At 43.7% G+C, this 25,518-nt stretch overlaps 1 pseudogene; it reads right to left on the bottom strand.

Annotated features, from left to right (window-relative positions):
* Positions 1–1,200: 1,200 nt before the first annotated feature.
* LOC148008862 (peroxiredoxin-2E-1, chloroplastic-like) overlaps positions 1,201–25,518 on the bottom strand; it is a 54,343-nt pseudogene continuing 30,025 nt past the window's right edge.

Genomic DNA, 25,518 nt, shown 5'->3' with positions numbered 1-25,518 from the left:
TTGAGGTGGTTACACCCTCTCTCTTCCTTTATCTTCTCCTCTCACGGTTCATTTCTCCCTCTCTCATTTTGGCACAACACTTGCCTTCTTGTTCTTGTTTCCCTCTCTTGTGCTCCTTTGCAAGATCTCATGGAGAGTGAGGAAGAGGAAGAGGGTGAGGATGGAAGAATTGTTCAATTTCTTGTGTGCCTTCCTCTTGTGTGTTTGGAGAGTATGGTTCTTGGTGAGAAGAATGAGAGTTTTCTTGCAGGTTTTGTGGCCAACAAATGTATTTGCAGCCTCTCTTGGCCGGTTCGTGGTTCTATTTGTGCCGTGGCAGGGTGCTCTTCAGAAGGGAACACCTAGTATGCAAGTTGAGAAAGAGCCTTTATGGCCTTAAGCAGGCACCTTAATATACCATTAGTGAATTTGGGAATTTCCCATAAGTTTAGGACTTATGGTCAAAACTTTCTCTTTGCTATAACTCTCACATCATGGCTCTGAATTTGGTGTTTAATAGCTCAATAGATTCCATTTTTTCATAAGGTCTCCAATTATGTATTAGATGGTAGCTTTGGGTGACTTAAAGGTGTTGAGAAACACGATCTAGAGCTATGCTAGCTATGACGGACGGAGGTTATAAATATAAAACATGATTGAGATAAAGAATTATAACTCAAGTGAATTAGGTTCCAAGATAGATTAACTTGGACTCATAAACACAATCTTGAGTGACACAGAATGAAAGTACTTCTTGTATTAAAAATGAGTGTCAACAAGTACATACTTTTATAGCTTTGGGATAGATTTGTCATATCTCCTAGCCTCTTCAGGGCATAGATTCAACCTTTATGGGCAAGCATCATTTGCTATTCTCAACACCCCCCCTCAAATGATGAGTCTCTACCCTTGCTGGCTTTTGCCCCCCCTACATATAGACATGGACCAGGAAACTAGCTCTTTGGTAGCCTAATCAAGTTAAGGCTTGAAACTTTATATTCTTGGTAAGGGTTTTAAATCCACTTTGGGAAATTACATCCACTAAGGAAAATTCTTTGTCGACAGCAGCAGTCTACTACAAAGATTGTGCTAGAAAAAGTGCATATGATTTTAGAGTTTTGGGTATTAGCTATACCAGCATTACATGTGAACTCAACGTGGAAAAAGAACCTACACTCAGCTTCCCTGAGGAAATTATTGAGCATGAACATGTCGAGACAATCAAAGTGCTTTGAGGATGTCTTCTGCTCCACTGGTGCTAAAGGATCCACCTTCCTCCAAGTGCAACACTTTCACCATCCCATCCTCTGCGAGCAGCGAGTATCGGCTTGACTGGACACCAAGCCCCACAGGCTTGCCCCTCAAATCCAAGGTTGCTCCCATGGCTTTGGTGAATCCAAGGTTTTCATCTGACAGCACAATAGAACCTTGTCACCCACCCCAATGCTTTCCCCCTTGCTTGCATGACAAAGGCATCATTGACTAAAATACACGTGATGGTGTCTACACCCTTGGCACGTGCTTCTGGGAGCAAGTGGGGGTGAAGGCTCCAGGCATAGCAAAGAAGATAGCCTTCTTGCCCTTAGTGAGGTCACTGATGGAGACGGTCTGGAATTGGCCATCCTTGTCGAGGTAGGTGAAGGTGGCCTCTGGTAGCTTCTCTCCAACATAGATGGGAGCGGCAGCTATTGAGATGGAAGCAAAGGCTATGGACGCAAGGCCATGTCAGCCGATGGCAACAATGCTGTGGGGAGAATTGATGGACTGCCTGTGCATGTTCAATAATCCTGAGTTGTAGAGAAAGGCAGAGGACACGAAGCCGAAGGACTTGAATCTGGTAAGCATGCAGGGCAGGCTTGTGGAAGAAGACCTCTGCAGCAGCACTGACGGCGATGCTAGAGGAGACACCATAGCCTTGGCCATCATCATGCTTGCTTGCCCTCTCCTCGATTTCTGGTTTGTTTCTTCTTCTTCTCTTCTTCTTCTTCTTAAGACAATGAGGCCTAAGGTGTGGATATGGCAAATAGCCTTAAGGGAGGTTCAATTCCTACTATCCATTCATAATAAAAACAGGGCTAAAGAAGGATTATACTCTACTGTAGCTAGTCATAGCTCACCATGTCTTTGATACCATGTTGAGAAACACGGATCTAGAGCTATGCTAGCTATGGCGGATGAAGGTTATAAACATAAAACATGATTGAGATAAAGAATTATAACTCAAGTGAATTAGGTTCCAAGATAGATTAACTTGGACTCATAAACAAAATCTTGAGCGACACAGAATGAAAGTACTTCTTGCATTAAAATGAGTGTCAACAAGTACATGCTTTTATAGCTTTTGGATAGTATCATTGTACTCACTATGCATATGGGATTTTGGGCATCCCTTCCTAGAGCTTCTAGAGCATACATCTTTGTCATATCTCCTAGCCTCTTCAGGGCATAGATTCAGCCTTTATGGGCAAGCATCATTTGCTATTCTCAACAAAAGGCATCTTTTTTTGAGTCCCAATGTTCTAAATAATAAAAAATGAGACTTGAAAGTTTTCCAAATTCACCAAAATTATGTTCCTAAGGAATGGTGCCACAGGTTTGATGCTTGCATGCATATAGGTTTTCAGCTTGGGTACATACTGCTCCCTTTGCTTATCGGATTTGGTTACATGTATCTCTAGGATCACATACATTTTAATCCCCCCCTCCCCCCCCTTCCGCCCCCCTTGGTGCTAGTTTATCCTCTAGATAACTATGCCTAAGGATGTGGGTTGCCCCCCTTGAATTCCTACAAGGCTTCTAGCTCATGCAATGTTAAACATGTTGAGATATCAAGCTCCACTCGTGATATGCCAGGGTGACCGTTGTGCATTTATGTCACTGACTTGTTAGCTATAGATGCGGTTGGTACACCGCCCATGAATAATAGCTAGATGACAGCTATCCTTATCTACTCTAGTTCGTGGCTCAGTTAGTATGCCACCTTAGTTAGTTGAGTTTGGTTTTGAGACCCATATATAGGGTTCTTCTATTTCTGTATACTTGAGTTCTTTTTGGCTTACACAACTAAGAAGATGAAAACTGTTTTCAGCCTCCACCTGTGTGTATTCCCCCATTGTGCAAGCAAGAAAGCTACAAGTGAGACTCCTTCCTTCGCTCCCATAATCTTGACATGGTATCAGAGCCTTGTTCGTGGTAAGGAGCTCAAGAAAGCAAACCAAGTTCGTGGTGTTCTGGTAAGAGGACCAGTGTTGCTTTCATTTTTCTGTTTTGGGAGCAAGTCTCTGCAGGTAGCACAGCCGGAAAGTGCAAGAGTGCATTGTCTCAGATTGAGAGACCCTTCGTGGTGTAGCAAGAGGGCAGTATATATTGCGGGTAAGGGCTTTAGCCCTTGGTTGCCCTATTTTTTTGATTTGAGGCCATTTCGGTGCCTGTTTTAGAGGCGGAAGTTTTCCGCACGCACTCAGGAAAAGGCCCTGTTTTTGCTGTGCGACCATTGTTCTACAGGTCGATGAAAAGTTACTATAGAAATTGCATCGTATGCCTATGCGCAGAGACATTGGGAGTTACAGAATCATCCTTGTTGCCTATTGATGCAAAATTGTCACTAGGAAGTGACTGTGTGGTCAAATACCACTTTCGTCAGTTTTGCAGATTTGCCCTTGTGAGGCTGAAGCTGTGTTTTTTGCAGTGACAGAATTTTTTGCAGTGTTCTGTAATGCCATCTGATTCTCTTTCACAGATTGTCACTGAAAAGCTTGACAAGAACAACTTCCAAGCATGGAAGTTTAGAATGACGAATTTCCTTATGGGAAAAGGATATTAGGAATTCGTTGCAGGAAATGAAGAAGAACCAGTTCTTCCTAATGTTCCCAATCAACAGCAAATACAGGCATTTAAAGGATGGCATGAGAGAGCCAGAAAAGTTATGTATTGGCTGTCTATCAGTATTTCAGACTCTATGATTGTGCATATTCAGGATGCAAGTACGCCAAAGGAGGCATGGGATACTCTGTCAAAAATGTATAGCACAAATACGCAAGCCAGGAAAATGCAGCTCAAGCAAGAGTTGCACAATGTGCAAAGAGAAAGTATGAGCATCAATGACTACTACATGAAGGTGAAGAAGATTGCAGATGCACTTGCTTCCATTGGGTCGCCAGTGGAAGATGATGATTTAGTTTCTGTGACCTTGAATGGTCTAGGAAAGGATTATGCACAGTTCCGAACATCCATTTCCGTCCGTGAAAGATTTCCTGATTTTGAGGAGTTGATTGCTCTTCTAATTTCTGAGGAGCAGAGAAATGGTGGTGCATCTTCTTCAGGAGGAACTTCAAAAGAAGCTGTCTTCTACTCAAATGCTGGAAGAGGTAGAGCAGAGGTAGAGGAGGCCGATCTAGAGGCCGTGGTAGAAATCAAAATATGCAGTAAACTCAAGAAAACCAGTCCTATGGAGGAGAACGTGGTAACTCTAGAGGCAAGGGGAGCCAAAGAGGTCGTGGTGGATGGCAAAGAGGCCAAAATGCAAACATCAATGTTGAATGCTACTATTGTGGTAAAATGGGTCATATGGCAAGGCTACCGATAGAAATACTCGCAGCAAAGTCTACGGAGGGGGGTAGGGCTCAGCCACCATGCACCAAGCCTCACGGGCCACCGCTCACAACAGCAAAAGCTAAGGTCCAACAACCTGAGTTTTAATGGAGGCCTAAACAACCGTGACCGCTGCCTAGGAGTAGATGTCCATGTCTTCGTAACTCAAGAAACTCTAAACCTAGGAGACCGAGATGCAATTACAGAAATCAAAGCATGATCAAGCCAAGAAGGGTTCCTAAAGCCCTCTTGCACGTGCAAGGATACTATGAGGGAAATGCCTGGCTATGGATCCCTAAGACCAGAGCGGCCCACAACATCACTCAAATGCCACCCTCTCGTTTAATCACCCCGAGCCCCGTGGAACCTCGGAACCAGAAGCCGCAGCGTTTCTCGAGCCCACCTCCTACCAGCTCACCCACGCATGAGCTTTGAAGAGTCAAGACTATCGGCCCAAACCCCAAACAACGTTACCCCCTTCAACCCCTGCTAATGACGATAAGACTTTCCAAACCCAATCCGAGTGTAGCAGCCCATCCGTAGTAGCCACTACTCCAATGCTTATCCACGGACTCAACCACCGCTTCATGGGCAACTACCACCATTTGCCGCCGTGCTTACTAGCCCCATCAAACCCCAGCCACCTGCTGCAGGTCTTAAACCATCTTACAAGCAGATATCATTCTTAACTCTAGCCGCAGACCTAGCCAAAGACACAGGGGATGTCGTTATTGCTTGTCTTAGACACTTCGATGCCACATTCATGTCACTAGCCCTAAGTCATGACCGCTTGGACTTAGGCCTGCTGCAAGAGCCCTTAGTGATGGAAGTTCGCACGATGCCTTATTCCTAGGTAACATTAGAATTCTCATTTGTCAAAACACCCCACTCAGCTATGGAGTTTCTATGCGCTGAGATATCAAGAGACCAAGCCATCAAACAATGCCTCATTACATCTTATGATAAGCATGTGATTTCCTCCATCACTGACAAAGAAGTCAAGGAGTTGAAAGCGTTAGCTGATACCAATTCCCCATTTTTACTAAACTGGTATACTTTGTGATTGCAATGGGAACTCGAAGGATGCCAAATCATGACCAATGTTGAGCAGTGCCGCACAATCAAGACATTGGAGTATGGCCCAACCTACATCACACCCACCTCATATAGAGTATTAACCACTCTTTGTGGCCAATCCATGGAAGAGCACATCAAGGGATACCCATATCTTGATCGCCTCTTGACCAAGGAAGAGCTCCACATCGCTAGCCGCGTCGATTCCAACGATTTCCTAACCGATGTCCTCACTTACATCACACACGTAAGTACTCGACCCTTCGATCTGGGCCCCAAGGCTCAGTTGGAATACAACCTAGAATTCTATACTTGGCTCATGCGCAAGTAAACCTTATACCCGAACACTGAATGCCCTGGATCTCTTAACCTTCGATCCTAGGAAGGATTCTTCTCAATCTAGAAGGGGAGAGGGTACGAGGTAGCGTGAAGGTGAATAGGTGAAGGTGAATCAAATTAAAACCAATCAAGATCAAGTAAACACAATAAACACCTAAGAAATGGGTGATGCAAGAGGGATGTCACAAACCAAGTCTAAAGGAAAGAATTTGTATTGGAGTTTAATGCTGTCATTCAACAAACATTAAATCTTTATTTTCAGCAAATTCTTGTATGTATATTAGTTATAGCACTAATGGAAAGTATGGTTCATGATAGGGACGATAGATGTCACAACAAGATCGTGCCCACCGACTCCCCTTCACAGAAGAAGAGAGAGCACAGTACATCAGCCTAGAAAATCGAGCTTACAATCAGCTAAAATTCCACAGCATTCAGAACCTTGAGAAGATGGTGGCTAAGGAGCCGGCCGCAAGGAGGATAGTGGAACAGTGCCACCTCCACAAGTACCTAGAAAAGTTTGTACAGGAACCTGACCACACGAAGTGTGTGGAGTTTTCACAGGATCCTGACCACAAGAACCCCAACCGAGAGTGCGGAATGGTGATGGTGGGAAGGGGGAACAATGCCCGGCAAGTGCATGTACCGCTAACCTAGGCCTTGGTGGAGAAAGCACTGGGACTGGAACCTAGGGTGGAGAAAAAACATAAAAGGGATGTGTATGCCCTGCTGAAGATGAATAGGCAGAAGTCTTGACAAACGATGGCATCAGCTTACAAGACATCTCCAATGCTGAGATTCGCCTACAGGAAAAGTTAGTGCATGCCCTTTTCTCAAGCCAACGCTACAATTCCCTTATGCACTGGATCAGTGTACCTATGCTTGAGAATGTGGCAGCCCACATCTTGGACGAGGTGGATTGGAATGGCTATGTGCACAAAACAATAGACCAAGTGGCCAAAGCACTGGCCTTGGGCAACAAACAGGCAGGTGGAGAATCCCTCTCATCTAAGAATACAGAGAGGAAGAAACCTTCCTCTCGAAAGCCTCCTTCATCGGGTATGGAAGCATACTGGCGGCCATCATCTAGGAGGCTGTGAAAGAGGCCCAAGAGAGAAGCAAAGGAGCAGATGAGACCCCAGATAGGTCATTGACCCATCAAAAAAGGAGCAATTGAGTGACCTGATAGAAATCAAGATAGAGAAGGAGGAGCAAGAGGCTCAATCTGAACGAAGAAAAACAAGGGAGTTCACTGGGAAGGCAACTCAAAAGAAGAAACAGAAGGCGGGCAGGAAAAAGGAAGAAGAAGATCTAGAAAGAGCAAAAAAGGAATCCCTGAGAGAGGCGACGGAGTGGAAAAAGAAGGAGAAGGAAGAAGTTGAAAGGTTGGCCGAGGAGGCAAGGAAAATAGAAGAAGAGAGAGAAAGAAAAGCTATGGAAGAGGAGGCATAGTTGAGAAGACAAGAGGAAGAAGACATGGCCGAAGCAATTCGCCGATCGATAGAACAACAGAGTTGATTCGATGACCTAGGGACCTTAAAGTCCGCCTAGGAAAGATAGACCCGGATCAAGCACACAAGTACTTGAATCCATGCCATCCACGGTCATCGAGGGCAAGGGTAAGGCCCCCCTCCATCCCATCTACTTCTGATACCCAACAGAAGACCAAGAACCTGCTTCCAATTTGGTGGAATTGGAAGTGGCCGCAATAACACAAAGAAAGAAAGGAGAACCCGTAGTTCCAAAAGAGAACGTTCCTTCTACCAAGACTGTGAAGTTCAACCTTCCTCAAGAAAATCAGAACAATGCAATCCATAATAAGGAAGTACGAAGCACTACAGAGCCACAGAGAGCTACAGAGACTGTTGCAGAGACAGGTCCAGAGGTCCAAGAAATAGAGGATGAAAAAGTACCTCCTCATGAAGAAGAAGCATATATGTTGCCGCTCATAGAAGAAAAAGAGAAGATAAAAGTGGGTGTGGCCCCATTTCCTAGTCAATTGGAAAAGCATGTGGATCCTATTAAAGAGTATGATCCGGTTAAAGACCTAGATACCTTTAAACCAAACCTAACATTCCGTGTTACTGGTGATGTATTCCAGATGCCGAAAAATATTCAAAAGCATCTTGACAAGAAAACGCAGCCTAAGGATTGTGAACCCAACAACAACAAAGCCCAATAGAGCCTCAAAACCTGTGAAGGAAGTGGATGTGGCTAATGCCTTCCTAGATCCTGGAACCCCAGAGATTAGTGTATGGATAGAAGGATGCTTTATTTCAGATGCATTGATTGATGGAGGCTCATCAGTAAACATAATGACAGATGTGACAATGAAGGATCTGGGTTTGCAAGGAATTCAACCTACATAGTGGCTTATCAGATTGGCAGACCAAAGCAGAATCAAACTATTGGGCATCCTCCCATACGTAAAAATAACCCTTGCAAGAAGAGACTATTGGCTAACATATTTTGTGGTCAAACCAAATTCTTATGGGACCTCATACCTTCTGCTGTTGGGAAGACCTTGGCTTTTCGAAGCAAGAGCAAGGATGGACTGGTTCAAAGGAACCCTAACCCTAGACAGAGGACCCAATAAAGTGGTGTTGAAGTTCTATGGATCGCAAAAAGGCAATGGATCTATGTCCATCGAAGTCATAATAGACTCCTCCAATGAAGTAATAGAAGGTACATCAGGAGACGAAGAGGTTGTCAAATAGATCTTTCCTAAGAAAATAGAGGCACAGTCCCTAACAGTGGGCACTGTAAGCCAACTACCGAAGGAAGCAAAGTCTTTGTCCATGGGAAAATACCTCTTGCCTCAACCCGAGTTGACTTTTGAAATCACCTCTAATAGAGAAATAGAAGCATGGATGTACTGTTCTCCCTATTACATGGCAATCATAGAGTCAAAGACCGAGTCAGAAGTAGAGACAGAAGTAGAGAGAGAGCCAGAGACAGAGGTAGAAGCAGAAGCAGACACAAAGACAAAGGACCTGTTCTTCTCCTACAGAGCCTCCAAAGGAAGAGGATGAAAATGATGAGAAAGAAAAAGAAGCACGTTATGAAAGTGCAATTGAAGAAGTTCCTCTAATAGCAGATGATCTTGTTGATGTCCCTACAGAGACCTCAGAGGCCAAGGATCTCGAGGTGTTGGATGGAATGACCATGATTCCACTTGGGTTGACCAATGGATCACAAAGCATGCAAAATCTTCATAAGCAATGAATCAAATGTATAAAAATTAAGTTCACTAGTGGCTCCTGTCGCCCTAACCATTCATTCTGGAGAAAATATGATGATGATGTCCCTTGCCAACAGAAGCCAGAGCCATCAGAGCCATGGCTTATAGAAGGTCAATGCTATGTGACATTCCTGGACGCACCTTCTGAAGATGAATCCTTAAGTCTATAAGAAATCACCACTCACATAGAAACAAACAAAGCTCTGATACCCTTCCAGCAGTCCCAACAAACAAATGAGTCATCTATTTAGAAGGAGGACACTGGTTCTAGTGGAACATCAGACGATGACACTACTCCCTTGAAGGAGTCACCAGAAGCAATCTGTGGGACTTTTATCTGCGAAGTGGAAGGTGAAAGAAAATTGACATTCTTTGATGCTGACGGTACTGAATGTCACCTAAATGTGGGTCTAAATCGTCCAGAAGAAGACTTACTAAAGGAGAACTTAGACATGTTTGCTTGGTCGTATAAAGATCTAAAGGGGATTGATCCCATAGTATGCCAACACCACATCGATCTAGAGCCTGATGCCAAACCTGTGAGGCAGAGACAGAGGCATATGAATCCCAATTATTTGGCTCTAGTGAAGGCTGAATTATTGAAGCTCCTTGAAGCAGAGTTCATTTATCCCATTGGCTGACAGTGAATGGGTTTTGCCCATTGTGGTCGTACCCAAGAAGAACGGGAAACTTCGAATATGTGTGGAATTTTGAAAGATGAATTCGAAGACAAAGAATGATCATTTTCCTATCCCATTCATAGACCAACTGTTGGACACAGTGGGCAGGCCATGAGTTGTATTCCCTCTCTTGGATGGATTCAGCGAATACAACCAAGTCCAAATCGTGAAAGAGGATAATCCAAAACAACCTTCACAACAGAATGGGGAACCTATGCTTATAGAGTGATGCCATTTGGGCTCTGTAATGCTCTTGCCACCTTCCAACGAGTAATGATGACTGCCTTCCAAAACCATATGCATGATTTCATTGAGGTATATCTTGATTACTTCTGTGTCTATAGCCTAATCTGGGAGCATTGGGGATACCTAGAGCAATGTTTTGACAGATGCCGAGAGTATGGGATTTCTCTCAACCCCATCTTTGGTATCTCATTAGGGGTTCTTTTGGGCCATATTGTCTCTACACAAGGTATCGCAACAGACCGAGCGAAGATAGAGAAGATTTCTACCTTGACAGCACCAACAAACCTCAAGCAATTGAGAGGATTTCTTGGCCATGCGGGCTATACAGAAGATTTATTGCACATTTTGCAACCAAGGCATCCCTTTTGCACAAGCTCCTAAGGAAAGATGCGGATTTCCTTTGGACTGATGACTGAGAAGAGGCTTTCAATACCCTAAAATAATGCTCATTAGAGCACCCATCCTGTAGCCTCCTGACTAGACAAAGGAGTTCCATGTTCACATAGATGCATCGGTCGAAGGGCTAGGCGTTGTCTTATGCCAGAAGGGTTCTTCCAAGTTGGATCAACCAATATATTATGCAAGCCGAAAGGTCACTGATAGAGAACGAAACTATACATTGATAGAGTTTGAGTGCTTAGCAATGGTGTTTACATTAGAGAAGTTTCGACACTATCTGCTGTCGACACATTTCAAATTCTACATGGAGCATGAAGCCATGTCCTTCCTGATGAACAAAGCGGATGTCAAAGGACAAATGATGAGATGGTTGTTCCTATTCCCAGGAGTTCAATTTTGAAGTTATCACTAAGCCTGGCCATTCCCATGCCCTAGTCGATCATCTGTCATCACGGATCCCTCAAACTGCAGAAGAGGAACAGGATGATCCAAACCTCCCTGACGCTTCCTTATTCTTGGTTGAGACTGTAACTCCCTAGTATGCAGACATAGTGAACCTCCTAGCAACTCAACAGTATCCCCCTGGCATCTCAAGCTGTGAGAAGAAGAAGCTTCTGTTGGAATTAGCCCCCTACACCTTGCTAGGCGGTGCACTATACAAGAAGGGCAAAGATGAAGTGCTGCGAAGATGTGTTGCAGGAGATGAGATCAGGATTGTTCTTAAGGCTTATCATGACAAGCCATGTGATGGACACTTCACTGGAGAAGCGATAGCCAAAAAGGCCTTACTTGCAGGATATTGGTGGTCAACCCTCTATAAGGATGCTTATGACTACTGCAAGAGATGTGATGCTTGTCAGTGAATGGGAAGGCCTACCAAATCCAATGCCATGCCACTATAGCCTATTCTTTCCCTGAAGCCGTTGGAGAAGTGGGGGATTGATTTCTGGGTCCCATTGATCCACCCACCAGACGGAAGTAGAACAGATACATCCTAGTATGTATGGATTATGTCACCAAGTGTTGTGAAGCTTTGAAGTGAGATGATGGCAACAGCATAGCCCTGTTCATGTACGAGAATATCCTCACCCATTTTGGCAATCCCCTAGAGCTCATGAGTGATCGAGGTATGCACTTCCTTAACAAGATTACGGAAGAGTTGACAAAGCTATACAAGATTCGCCATCTAAGTCCACTCCTTATTATCCCAAAGCCAATGGCCAAGTCGAAGTCACCAATCACATCCTCTGCTCCATCCTAACAAGGATGATTGTCACCCATCATCGCGATTGGGATGATCGACTTACAAAGGCCCTCTAGGCATACAAAACCTCTTATAAGGCAGCTACAGGATAAACTCCTTTCCAATTGGTGTATGGCACAGAAGCCATCTTCCCTCTTGAGCTAGAGTTTCCCTCTTTGTGAGTGGCAGTCAAAGAATGCCTCGGAGATGATGAATCTCTCCAGCGCCGCCTGCTGCATTTGGAATGTTTGGATCAGATTTGGCAAATGGTCCTAGAGTGCATGGAAACCACTCAAGCGTGATGCAAGGCCTATCATGACAGCTTCATCACAAGCACAAGGATTTCAAAGAAGGCGAACTTGTCCTAGTTTATGATTCTCGATTTGGCAAGTTTTCTGGCAAGCTTCAACAACGTTGTATGGGTCTCTATGAGGTACTTATTGTCAATCCTAATGGTTATGTCCAAGTGCAAGCTGTCGACGCTTCTGAGCATCACTTTCTGATCAATGGCTATCGCCTGAAGAAGTATTTTCCTCCTTGGAGATCTTGACAATCATAGTCGACCCACCCTTTCCCTTTTGGGCGTCACACTGTCCTTCTCTTCGTGCTCCTAATAGCCCTTATGATCTTCCTCATGAGGCAGTCTTGTTCTGCTAGCCCCTCCCATACACCTTCCATCCTTACTCTGTTCTCCTCTCGTCTGATCCAGCAGTGGTGATGTGGATGGTCCTGACATATGGTATTTCTACGATTCTCTTTATTCATGAAAAAAAAAAACAAAAACACACAAAAAAAAGATATATTAGGCATGGGAGAAAAGAACTTAGCTCCCTATCATGCTGACCTACTCTTCGAGGCAAGGTGGAAACACCCTCGGGAGTAGGACGAAAAAGAAAAAAAAACAAACTGTTATGGGAGAAAAGGAAGCAATTCCCTGTCACAGTAGGCCTGGTTTCAAGAAAAGATGATAAACACCCTTGGGCGAGAAGCTGGCTATGGAAATGGTGGTAACACCCCATAGTTCCGGATAGTTGACTCATTAGCAAAACTTCTTTAGATACAATTTTAAGCCACCTCCCTTGGTTCACTATACCTGCAACTTCATCAGTCCGCCGTCTGACCCTCTTTAACGAACAATCTTTCATACAAATCATCAAATTACTAGACATGTTGGCTACCTCCCTAGGTATGCCTTATTATTAACGCCCTGATAACAATAAGAGACAAAGCGATCTTCATCGACAACCCCTTAAGCAATGTGAGCTTTCATCCTAACCAGATGGGAATGTGATTATGGTCTGCCCTCTGTATCTATCAATGAGTGTGAGACAGAGGGCGGGGTGATATGACCAGTCCTTTCCCTTCAATTCAAATGAGAGGTACGATGTGTGAATGGAGTGTTGCACGCACGGGTTGGGCCTCTCAATGCACAAAGCACGATCTGTTCATGTGCACTGCACTATAAGGCTCCTTGGCCTTTCTTCTTGCACCGTATGCCGACATAGGGTGGGATGCACAGTTGCACCATCAAATGCACACAAGGCATACAACCTCTGCATAAGTGATTGTAAAGCTTACCTCAATAGGTATAAGGAATGGGCTACCCTCCTATATTCTCCAACAAAGTGTCAGTCATCAGAGGGGGGTTGAGTGTGACTGGTGTGTCCTCAAAACAATCATTGAGAGGTGCGGATTGAGGAACATAACGACATTGGAGTCAGGTACGCTTTTTATTTCCCTATGTTCCCACAGGATGGGTCTCTGCCACCATCACAAGCCACGTCACCTTGTTCTGTACACTGCACGATAAGGCTCCCTAGCCTTGCTGCTTGCATCTATGCCAGATAGTTGAAACGCATGGATACACCATCAATTGTGCACACTGGCATACTCCCTCCCAATCATTTTCCCCGTGTTTAATTCTAAACCGGGAGTGAGTTATGGGATTTCATACTTATTCATTGAGCGATGTGCGTCATGGGGTGAGCGACCATTCTATCATCCTCTTGCGTACCCGTGCGCTGAGAATTCTATTCTTTGTCATCGACACTTGAATCGACATACTCTACCGACAAAGCTATCTCCCTGGGTGCTGATACATGGTCCCTGCCATGCTGGACGTGTTCTGTGGTGAGACGTGGTACCTCTTGCCGATGGCTGCGATCTTCCTACATCAACAACAATGGTTTTCTTCAACCATCTACAAAATGGGCCAAGTGTTCCTAACCCTACCTTTTTGTTTGTCAGTGCATGTTATGTCTTAAGTGTGGGGACGTCAGTGTCCAGTCAGTTGACAAGTCCTAGGCCGTGTCAATCAATCTACCCTAACCGGTACAATCTTAAGTATGGGGATGCGTCCCTGCACGTCTGCTATGCATACCCCCTGTATATGTCATTACCTAATCATGCATGTCTACCACGTACTAGTTCTACCCTGATGGGGTCCCTTTCCCACCGACCCACCCTCGTACCCCCTGTTGTTGAGGCCGTTTCCCTTGCAGTTGCTTTTATTGTGCCATTTTTTTCCTTTTCTATGTGAACACACCCTAAGTTCACCATACTCTCAATCCAATCTCATAGCCCTATTCGTCCCTTCCCATGACACACTTTTTCTTTTTAATCCCCCTATTCCGGCTTACTGTTTTTGTGTTATTAATTTTTGAAGCAATTCTCACCAATTGGATGTTTTTCCATGTGAACACTCCTTTATTATTTCAGAATGTTGATCTGATATGCCAGCCCTATCCTAAGCCTTCCCCTAGACATTTTTCCTTTTACCCACCTGTCATTCCGATGTACGATTTGTCTGTTATTCATTTTTGTGTGGTTTCGTGCCCTTTTCGCGTACGTTTTTGACCTTTTTCCGTGTGAACCTGCCCTATTCTCCTCGGAATTCAATTCTGACTAGATAGCCTTGTACGACCCTTTTTGCACAATTCTCCTTTTTCCTCCGCCCTGTTTCACCCTCTGGATTTTTTGTTATTAATCTTTATTGGAGTTTTCGAGCTCCATTTTCTTATTTTTTCCATGTGTGAATGCCCCCTAACCCCCCCAAAAATGCATTCCAACGTGATAGTCCTATGACACACTGTTGTCTGGACATTCTTCCTTTTTATTGCCCTTCTTCCCGGTGCCCGAATTGACAGCAACCCTCCCACGGCAGGAAATAAACATGAAACCAAGGTAGAAGCATGCAAAATCTATGCACATGGCTGAGCCATTAATCTCAAAACTGAAAAGAAACCATAAATATTCCACTTAATAATGAATTGATTCGTTATCTTCATCATCTTCATCCATAGCTTCAACCATTATACAAAAACAAAAAGGAAAAGAGGAATTTCTGCACAAAAGACAGAAGAGAGAGGAGAGAGAACAACTTTTTGCACCACCAAAAAGGAAATATGCAAATTGGACAAGAGAGGGAAGGGAGAGAGGCACATAACCATTCGTGCACTCCATCCCACCTCTTCCCCAAAAAGCACACCCCTTCGTATTTTTATTATTTCTTTGAAACTTTGATACATTTGATATTATAAGACCTTTGGCCTTTAATTTTGAGTATTCCTACCCTTCACAAATGCATGCACGTAACACTTTTGTGTATACCATTTATTTATTATGGTGTGTGTGGATGTGGATGTGGCCCCCTCATATCTCTATCTCTTTTTGGTGATTTTGTAACAATGTAGTATTATTCTCTTGACAAAAAATAAAAATATGATGCATGCTTGGATTCTTTTGTGCCTTGTTTTTATGCTTCTTTGGGTGTCATCACGGATCTTCTTCTATTAATTTCCCTGTCTTGTTTCGAGGGTAATTTTTTGGTTTTTTCCATGTGAACAAGTATTATCTTCATCAGAACTGTGTTTTGACATGATAGACTTGTCCGACATGATTTTTCCCACATTTTTCCTTTTTTCAATGCTTTGTTTTGGCGATTGAAGTTTTTGATATCCCTTTTCGTATGTGTTTTTCCCATGTGAACTCCCTAAATTGTTCTCGGATACCCCATTTCCCTTTTCCGATGTCTTCCTCTCTACTTTCGGACCAATTTTCCTTTTTATAGCTTTTCGTTTTGGCGCACGGTTTGGGTTTTATGAATTTTTCCGTCCAATTTGCACCTGTCCTGCCTCTCGCATCACACATGACCGTCATTTTTTCAATGTTTCCTCATGACATTCCATCCATCACGTCAGCCTGCCCCCATGCTGCCATCCTGGCCCCCATTGCTTCCTGCCACTGCAAATTTTTTAACCTCGTCCCACCGCGCTTATGCACGGGCCAAGGGGGCGTCCTTGTTTTTTCTTTTTTTTAATTATTATTATTATTCTCCTCTTCTTAATTATTTATCTTAATTTTATTTTTTTAAAAACCTCATTTCCCCCTCCCCACCTGACGGTTTCCCCCCTCTCATTCCTCCCTCTCTCTCTCTCTTTCATTTTCTCTCTCTCTCTCTCTCCCTCTCTTTCTCTCTCCCCGACTCCATCTCCCCCCTCTTCTTCCTCCCCTCTCTCCCCATCTCCTCCTCCCTTCCTCCTCCTTCTCCCTTCCTCCTCCACTTCTCCTTCGTCCTCCCTCTCCTCCTCTCTTCCTCCTTCTCTGCCTCCTCGTCTTCCCTCCCTCTCCTCACAACTGCCACCTCCCCCCTCCTTTTCCCTACAGCCGCCACCTCCCCCCTCCTCCCTTCGTGCCGCTGATGCCCGCTAGTCTCAACGCCGCCCCGCCACGCACCTTAGCCGCCGTCGCTCACCCGCCACTGCCCACCATCTGCCTTCTTCGCTGTCGCTACGCTATCCTCACCACCAAGGCCCTCGTCGCGCCGCACTGCCCATCCTCACCCCATTGTCACATGTCCCGCCCGCCCCCATTACCCTCCCATTCCTATGCCGGCCAACCCTCGCTACCCCATACCCTTCCCATTCCATGCCCCGCCCACCCCTCCTACCCATTACCCCATTATCCCTAAACGCCCCACTAAACCTAATCCCCACCCCTAACATAACCCCCCCCCCCCCCCAACCCGCTAACTAACCCCCCACCCCTTACCCTAACCTAGCCCCACCCCCCTACACTTCCCCTTAGCCCCCTTTTCCACCCCCCCTTCCCACCACCCCCCCCCCCTTCCAACAAACACCCCTCTTAGCCCCCGTTTCCCTACCGAAACCCGTAGAGCCCTCTTAGCCCCTGTTCTCTGGTAGCAACTTGCCAACAACTACCAACACCCCGCTGATGACTATACCTCCATTTTGGTGTAACCAACGGGTCCTCACCACCCCCTCATTCCACCACCTTGCTTGCAGGTGTTCGTGAGGGTGTTTGCACGCATCACAAATGTGCTCGTGTCGAAGTCTGGGAGTCGTCCATACGTGTTCACGCCCGAGGATGCACATCTGGACTTCTCCGTGCAGTGGTGCATTCCGTCCGAGCACAAGTTGTTGTTCACACACAGCCGAATATCCCATTTTTCATTAAAAACTATAAAAACCCCTTAAAAACACATAAAAATAAAACAAATTAATTAGATTTCCTAAAATTTTCCAAAAAATAGCTGAAAATTCCTTTGACCAAATATACACTTTTTGAATTATTTTTCAAAGCTAAAATTCCACAAATAAATCGCAAAAAAAAATCAAACACTTCAAAAGTCATTTAAAATCCATTAAAAATTGGTCCAAAATGGTTAAAAATAAATGAATATCAAAATATAAAAATAATTAAAAATTTCCATCCACCTTTTTGTTTAATTTTGAGTTTTTTCTCAAAGTTGAACATGCTTTACAAAATGGTATTTTTCGGCGAAATTCTTGAAAAAAAAACATGTTAAACACCAAACATAAAAGGAAAAATGTTGGAAAAATCTAGTATTGTCTTGCCAAAAATCTAACCAAATACCACATGTTTCTTAATTATTTTTAAATGAGGTGATGGTTTGGTTTTTTATGAGCTTACCATGTTTAAATGTTTTTCAATTGTTGACTTTTCTCTTTTGAGATTCATTTGCATTGTGGGATTGATATGTGCGCATTCAGTATCCTTGCACATACACACACATACTCTTAGGCATTCCTTTTGTTTGTGAGTTGTGTTGTGTGTTTACTATCTGAATGGCACCCCGTACGCCTCCTCTTGCTCAGTACATCCCATTGATCAATAGGGATTATTCTTTCCTACTGACTTTTGAGCCATTGCGAACTGGCCTTGCATCTTTTGTGGCTGCTCCTCTCCCTCTGATTCCAGATGATCTAGCCCTTTGTGATGAGTTTCTTGCATCATACAATAAGAAATTGGATTTGGTTCGTGGTACTTCCATGGTCCTAACACCTAGAAGGTTAGGGAAGGCTTTGCCCCTTCCCTACAAAGGGGAACCCTTTGTCATAGCTGGACAATTATTCTCAAATGAAGACATCCTCAAGCTGTTACAGAAGTAGACAAAAGAAGTCCTTGATGTCAAGAAGGTGATTAACACTTCAGGAGTGTCTTTCTCAATGATCATTGATCCTCTCTGGAAGCTAGTCCGCCAATTCCTTTAGGATAGGTTCATGCCTACCAAGACACCATCTCACTACTTGTCCAAGGAGCTTTTCACAGCTTCCAGGATGGTTTTAAGAGGGGTTTCCATTGACTGGAGCACTTATTATGAAGATGGACCAACATTTTGTCAAGGTGACTAGAGGGAATGTTACCAATGTAACCTTTGGTTCCTATCTATATGCTTTTTTGACATATTCAAGCCTTAAAAAGGGTGTTTTACCTCCTCCTCCATCTGATCCAATCCCTCCCCCTCCACCTTCAAAAGATTCTAAACCCATTGACATAGAGGATACTAACTCCCCCCCTCCACTAGTCATTCAGCGGAAGCGCTTGAAGCGTGTAGCAGAGACAATTCCCCTGGTCATTCCTTCAATGTCAGTTCCTACTACCTCTAGAAGTGAACTCCCTGCCTACCTTACATGCAACAACTTATTCAGGGCACATCGAGAGGGTTCTTTGGATATATCAGTTCCTTCACTGAACCGCTTCGTGACAAGGGATGCCATTTCTTTCCTTTGCAAAGACATCCAGTGAACTCTCAGTAAACAGCTTGTGCTCAACAATTATATTCTTCTTTTTATGAAGAATTGATGCAATCCAAAGACCAAATGAATAAGGTAACCACAGAGCTAGCCTCTGCCAAAGACACTCTTTCCGATCTGTTTAAGCAGATGGAGCAGCAAACCAAAATGATTGAGACCTAGAGAGAAGAAATATCCTCTTTGAAAGATCAGTTAGCAAAAGCTCATTCAAAGGTCACCAGGGTTTCTGAAGAGAAAGAGAAAATGTCCAAAGAAGCTCAAGAGTTTAAGACTCTTCTGGATACGAAACTGTCAGACTTGTAGATTTCTCACAGTACAGTGGAATCCCAACCCTCCCAAATTAAACAGTTGAAGGACCAACTGGCGCAATCACGATCCATTCCTCCAAGTCCTAGTGTCCCCATGATTCCTTCTATGTCTCAGCAGGACTTGGCTCCTCTTCAACAGAATGCCAGTTTATGTCCTTTATTTCACGCCAAGGTTGAGAGATTGAAGTCTAGAATGGATATCTTATGGACTAATTTTGAGCAGTTTATGGAGTTTGTTCCTCCTGCCCACTCTTTCTTTGTTCATTATCAACAACAGAAGTTGGCCTTTTATGTTAAAATTTCAACCATGGATTTATTTGCTTTAGAGGATGGCTGGAGTGGAACCTGGTCTGTGGATCTGTTGTCTGAAGTGGTCAGGATCATGTTTGAGGATTCAATAGTCCCAGATTCAATGTTGATGTCCTATACATACCTCAGAGGTGACTTGTTAATTCCTGATAATGAAGACCTCTCTTGGTATGTTGGAGATGTAGTTTTGCAATTAGTACTCTATGTACATTAGTTGGAGCTTAAGATTGATGAAATGTTTCAAAAGTATTCTTCTAGAGTAGTTGACTGCTGTCCAGAGGATTCTTGGAATCCTATGTTGGATTCTGTTATTTTAAATCAAAGACAGTTAAAGGCTTTGTCTCATGTGCAAAATGTCAACCAATTGAGGGTGGATCTATTATCCTATCTTTCCAAGCAACCTCCTTTTGATCCTTTACTTTTTGAGGCCTATGCTAGACATTCTGCCTTAGGACCATCAGTTCCATCCCTACTATCAACAAATGGCTCATAGGTATGACACTTATCTGTCTCTTTTCCAGAATACTCCACAGGTCATTTTACACCTTCTATTTAAACCTGAAGATACACCCCATATTCCTATTTTTATGTAATGTCATTTTATCATCGATCGGGTATTTTTTCCCCTTCTTCCTTGTTCTCCCCCATCTTTTCATTTCCTGTCCATGTTTCCACCACATTTCCTTACTCCCTTCCTTTCTGATACTGCTAAATTGCCGGATTCTCCTACCTTATCTTATTCTTCTTTTTACGATTTCACTTATCCTTCTCTTCATCCTTTATCCCTTATTCCATTCGCATCTCCTTCATCTTTTATTCAGACTCCCCCTCAATTGGTTACAGAATATGAAGGATTTGATTAGACAATCCTGAGAAGAAGAAGCTAGAGTGCTGGAGATTCTTTGATGGGACCCCAAATTAACTGGCATGTGATTCCACGAGAATGGAAGATTGCAAATCAAGCCTTTCACAACTATTTGCGTTTTCCTCAGCTTCATTCTCAATCTTTGGATCCATCAGTGAGACTGACTGCTCATTTTTCATGGTATCTAGCCTTTATGCACTATCACTCTCATGGTGATCAAAAGCAAGTGCCAAAGTTATGTTTGGATGTCACTATAGATGTGGATACCCATTAGCTAGATGTGCTTTATTTTCATGCTTTTGCTTGCCAAGCAGATTTGTTATCCTACTGGAGAGAATGTGTTGTTTACAATTCTTGCAAAATCCTCCAAAAACCTTTGTGGATGAATCTTTATCCCTAGAAATGTTTAAAAATCATCAATCCTTTAAAAGGGATCATCTTCATTGATCCGTTATTCTTTGTAACTTTGATGCTTGATCAAAATACATCTATCTATCTTTTTCCTTTCAACGAGGTGTCATTCAGATATTGTTTGTGTAAGTCGTGTGAGTTGTGGTATGTGTATCGTGTTTATCTTTGTTGAATGGAGCTGAAGTTGAAGCTAGATTGATGAAGACGATATTGGATTAAAAGCCAGCAAAAGATGATGATGATTTCAAGAAAACTCTTATATCCTTTATGAGTTTGTGTTGCTATCAAATTTTTACAAAAATGGACATAATATCCACAAGGGTGTTTTCCTTTTGTTGCAGTATTATCCGACATATAGATTACTTGTTGGGGTCGTGGTTGGGTGATTATTGACAATACTAAAGAAGATCGAATTGAGCTCTTTAGTGACCTTATATTCTTCTTTTCCTTAGGTCACGAGAACGCTTCCTTTCTAAGTGTAGGGATATGTTGAATGCTAAAATGACTAGATTTCATGGTTGATTTTTTATGTTTTTGAGACCTAAATGGTTGATTTTTGATGGATTTTGAGTGATGTTTAGTTGTTTTCAAAGTGTTTGAAAGTGTTTTTAGATGATATTGATTATGTTTTGGAAGATCATGATGATTTTCAGTAGAAATATGAGGCTCTGTGATGTTCTTATAAGTTCTGTTCAGGTTTTGATTGGTTCTAATACCTTCTATTTTGTTTTGATTTTCTTCTGTATGAAGCATGGATTGATGATTGATGAAGGTTTAGGTCTTTTGAAAGCTTATTGAATAGTTTTTGATTGTTTGGGATGGTTTTAGTATGAGTTATGAGATTCTAATGTTCTCTGTTAACCCTCTGTAGAGCCTCTGTTCATGCTCTGTTTCTATTTTGTAGATGCTCTGTAGATCTTATTTATGTGTTCTGTGATATGAGGGTGTACTTTGGGAAAGGTTTCTAACTTTTGGAAATGATGAATCTAAGTTCAAAAGAGCTAAAAAAAATGGAAGAAGTAGCTGCTAACGACTGAAGAGAATATTGAAGTGAAGTGATAGTAGTGAGCTATGAAGAGACATTATAGTGGCTCTAGTGCCCTTTCATACCTCCCATGCCTTTTGGGAGTTGTATCCACGGCCAAGAGAGGATTATTGCGAGTCATTATTGAGTATTGTAGTGAGGAGATGATGTATTATTGATTGAGAGAGAATGAGAGAGTCGGAGATAACCAATTCTATCAAAACAATGTATCTATCTATGAGAGATTGAGAGAGAACTATGAAGATAATGAATATGAATACTATGTGATTGTTTGTTAACCCCAAGTTGAGATGGCGGAGAAAGATAGCAGAGAAATGAAGGAAAAAGCAAAAAAAATATGGAAAAAGAGCAAAGACATGCTGGCGGCCTCTAAAGCTAAGCTGAGGCAAAAAGTGCAATTTTAACTGAAAGGCGCCTCAAAAAGCTCGAAAAGCTCTTGTAAAAGGGAGCCAGGCTCCCTCCTATGCCATTTGTAAAAGAATAGATGGGTATAGGTTGAGGCCATGAAGTAAGAAGAGGGAATTAGAAAAAGGGACCTTGCCACAATGGCCGGTCATGTAAAAAGGGATGGGCGCCCATGAGAATTTAGGGTTTTGTATATAAAGTTCAAAAAGTGAATGGAAGCTCATTCTTTGGGTGTGTGGCTAACAAGAGTTCTCTTCTTCTTCTCTTCTTCTCTTCTCCTTGCTTGTGTGTGCTCTTGAGAGAGGGAGTGTGAGAGTGTGAGGGAGTGAGTGTGTGTGAGAGAGTGTGGCTAACAAGAGTTCTCTTCTTCTTCTCTTCTTCTCTTCTCCTTGCTTGTGTGTGCTCTTGAGAGAGTGTGTGTGTGAGTGTGAGGGAGTGAGTGTGTGTGCTCTTGAGAGAGGGAGTGTGAGAGTGTGAGGGAGTGAGTGTGTGGGAGTGAGGGATCAAGAGGGTGAAGCTCTTCACCATCTCCTATTCTCTTCTCTTCTCTTTTCTCGCGCGCACAGCCATGGTGGATGGATCTTGGAGATGGAGAAGGCTTGAGGATGCTTGAGCTAGCATCTAGGATTGTGGAGCTACCGACGTGTGCGAGAGAGGAGGCAACTCATTTCGGCATCAATGTAAGCTCACTACACTCGTAGGATCGACAGCGCGTTGGCTAGGTGAGAGAGAGCCATTAGAGCTCGCTTGAAATGCTTAAAACAATAAGCAGTCCTTGGGTCTTGGTAGTTGAGCATGAGCTCCCTCTACATTTTGGTTCCATTGCCGGGACCAGCGGATTCAAGCTTGAGCACTTGCGCACCTCATATCAAGCATCGAAGTAAGAGATTCATCCCCGAACCGGAGCTTGAGATAGGTAGGAAGTTGGGTTTTTTAATATTCGAAGCAAGTAAGTATTTTCGGCTATTTTGTTTGTTTGATTATTGGAAAACATAGAGAAATCATTTCAATTTTTTGCTTTCGATTCTTGTTGCATTTAGCATAGGTTAGGATTAAGAAATCGAAACAGAAAAGGGTAGGGTTTACCGTTGCAAAATAGGGCAAAATAGGGCAAAACAGGGCACAAATCATGCAAAAATGGCAAAAAGATTGCTTGGGATGCTTAATGTCGGCAAGTGAGTGATTAGGAGCATCCAAACCTTACCCGGGAAGGGGTTTAAGAGCCAAGAGGCCAAGGGAGAGCTCATTTGCAACCCTTGCAGTGAGAGAGAGAGAGAGAGAGAGAGAGAGAGAGAGAGCCCGCAGAGAATCGATTTGAAATTGTTGCCAGAGAGCCTACCGATCGCTTTAGGTAGATCAATCACTTCCCCTGGTACCCTAGTTGTGATCTGGAAGGTGTGCAAAATGGTTAGCTAAATCGTCAGTTTTGATCAAAATCCCCTCGGTGCTGTCTCGTCGTGTGCAACTCGGCCTGTCCAAGCGGCTAACCCCGTCTGAGTGGACCTTTTTGGCCCATCCGAGTCAACACCTCGGCCCATCCGAGTCCACCCTATTCGAGTCATCCATTTGGCCCTCAACCCATGCGCCTCGACCCATCCAAGTCACCCACTCGGCCCCTGCAATTCGGACAAGTTGGGTTGAGTGTGGACTTTTCCAAATTTTCCAAACATTTGACCAGACCCAACTAGAGCTTCAGCCGCACAACCTGTCGCGAGTCCTCTTGACTCTCAAAACTCGATTCTAGTGCAAGGAATAGGCAAAATCATAAGGTGCAGCCGCTTAGCAACTTGCATAGGCTGTCGTGAGACCTAGAGTCCTAGAGACAACCAGCTGAGCCATAAACCATGACTGAACCAAGAACGAGCAAGGCAACATAGCAAGAAAACCCAAAACCCTGTCAAGACGGCCAAAGAATTATCGACAAGTCTATCAGGCCCAAAATGAAGCACGAGTGCGTAAGACGCTTAGATATTGTTTGCCACACTCACCTTGAATTTTCGCACTTGAAGTACACTTAAGGAAAACTGAAAGCATGATTGATCACAAGTGCACGGGAAGGAACACACACACTGAGAGGAGATAAATTGAGGATTGTATTTAATAAGTCAAGGAACTCACTCAGATAAACAATTCAAGGAACCCACCAATAGGAGAAGACCCAAAGACATAGACAGACTATCGACACATGGAGTAGGACCAAGCAAGCGACGCAAAAGAGGTGGATTTGACACTCAACCTAATCGATAGCTTGGTAGAGCACGAGAACACAACGATGGCAGAAGAAAACCTAAACTATAGGCCGAACGAGGAACTCGACTTAGGAGTCTTCCCATAGGCAATTCAATAGTTGGTTAGTAGCTACGATGCATACGCCCAGTATGAGCACTGCGGTAGGACAGCAGATGCTATTATCGCAGACTTAGAAGAGGAGAGGAAGCTAGCCCACAAGGCATTGCAAAGCATAGTAGAGTACAAAAGAGACTAGCAGGCTATGAGCCAAAGGCAAAGCACAGAATTGAGTGAGGTACAACGGGTGCTGAACCTAGCCGGTAGAAACCGAACTGATCACGAGAGAGCCCTGGAAGGAGACTTAACACTAGGCGAGCTTCTCATAAAGCAACTGCTAGACAACACAGTAGGCAGAGCAAAGTGCCGCAGCACTAGCGACATCACTGCTAGCAGGATTAGGAGCAAACCAAGGCTCCAAGAGCCAGTCCAAAATCCCAATCGTTGCAAAGCAGCTCGACAAGTACCAGCCCCATGACGATCCATACAATTTCTTTGAGCAATTCGAGCAAGTCTGCAAAGCCAACGGCCTCACCGACCTGAGTCGGTGCTCTCAAGCATTCGGGCTCTACTTAGGTGACAAGGGTAGGACTTGGTATACGAGTTTAGATGCCGCAGAGTGAACCAACTTCAACGGCCTCAAGAATCTCTTCGTCAAGAGATTTTCCAAGCCTGGATACTCCGACAATCTACTAGTGTGACTGATGAATGTCAAGCAGAAGGAGAAGGAGGAAATTCGCGATTACGTGACCCACGTGAGGAGTCTCTTCAAGAGAATCCCTATGGGTGAACGACCAACTGAAAGAGCAGTGTCAACTATATTCATCAACGGAATTTGAAATGAGGAACTGTATAAGGCTTTGGCAGGCAACTCAAGCTTGCAATGAGACGCGCTAGCTAGGGTTTTTTAGGAAGCCATCAGAGTTGATGACCAGCTGAAAGAGAGAAGCTCCAGCAGCTTAAACTCAAAAGAAATCAACTCGTGGATCTCAGAGAGAGATTCAACCTCTAGTGAACGATCA

Source organism: Lygodium microphyllum, unplaced genomic scaffold (assembly GCF_053477565.2).
Source record: "Lygodium microphyllum isolate KBCC unplaced genomic scaffold, Lygodium_microphyllum_v1.1.10 scaffold_57, whole genome shotgun sequence".
NCBI classification, from domain to species: domain Eukaryota; kingdom Viridiplantae; phylum Streptophyta; class Polypodiopsida; order Schizaeales; family Lygodiaceae; genus Lygodium; species Lygodium microphyllum.
This window is presented reverse-complemented; position numbering and strand designations above follow the sequence as displayed.